General features: G+C 58.6%; 1 protein-coding gene across 1 annotated transcript in view; it reads right to left on the bottom strand.

The window, feature by feature from the left end:
- The window catches only part of TNPO3 (transportin 3), a gene marked incomplete at its 3' end in the record, with an annotated part of 18,271 nt that overhangs the window by 11,247 nt on the left and 6,021 nt on the right, over window positions 1–1,003 (bottom strand). The window lies entirely within an intron of this gene.

Here is a 1,003-nt window from a genome sequence, read left to right as displayed (position 1 = left end):
TATGCCCTGCCACGTGCGGAGCTGCTCGTTGCCTCAGTCACCACGATCCCTCCAGGAGAGGAAATGAGAGCGGATCTGAGCAACAAAGAGGCTGTTTTGGGCTAAGGTGGGTAGTTGGTGCATTATTACCCAGCAATCAACCCGGAGATTGCCCAGCAAGGGACAAACAGGAGGAGGAGGATTGGACCAAGGTCTCCCCAGATCCAAATAACAACGCGTAATTGCAAGATTAAAGCTGCTGGACCTGTCTACGAGCACACACGGGGAGTGGTGACTCCGGATGCGCCGAAGAGCTTGGAGGAGAGTCAGCAACGAGGGAAATCATCGTCTGTCTGGCCTCGGAGAAGACCGAACGGCCGCCTGGCTGGTACGAGGCCGAAGGCTTCGCCCTTTGTGTGGTGGAGGAGGGGTGGGCACTGCCGGGCAGACCCCGTGCCACCCTCCCCTAATAGAGGCAAGGGAACGGCCCACGGGGAATGAGTCCTTCACCCTCTGGTCCCTTCTGGACCCGCCACGGCATCTTCTGCAGGGTTTGGCGGGAGACATTGGGATGTTTCTCTTTTCCACACCTTGAGCACCTCGGCGTTATCCTGGCCCCAGCCCCAGCTCAGACAGAGAAAACCCACAGACCGAGGTCTGGCTGCACGAACTGCAAACTCTGGGGGTTTCTGCACTGCCAGAACCTAAAGCACGTTAAAACCACGCTGCTGTCTCTGCAACGGAGCAGGGTCACAGCTGGTAGCTGCGGTGTGGTTAAGAAATGCAAAATTCCAGCGATTTAGTGACGAGGAACCTCTGATGTCTGATTCCGAACCGCGCTGGGTTCGGGCTCTCCCCGTCCCCTTTGCTTATGGCACCCCACATCCCCAGCCGACATCGTAAAACTGTCCCGGGTCCGCGGCCGGGCTTCCACAGCGTCACGCAGGGGGAAGAGACAAGGCCACGAGCCTTTGCCAGCTTGTCCACAACGTCAGGCCGAGCTTAACGTGGTCCGGCCTCGCTC

Source organism: Buceros rhinoceros, unplaced genomic scaffold (assembly GCF_000710305.1).
Source record: "Buceros rhinoceros silvestris isolate BGI_N320 unplaced genomic scaffold, ASM71030v1 scaffold32632, whole genome shotgun sequence".
NCBI classification, from domain to species: Eukaryota; Metazoa; Chordata; class Aves; order Bucerotiformes; family Bucerotidae; genus Buceros; species Buceros rhinoceros.
The sequence above is the reverse complement of the archived record's forward strand: the minus strand, read 5'-3'. Positions and strand labels throughout refer to the sequence as shown.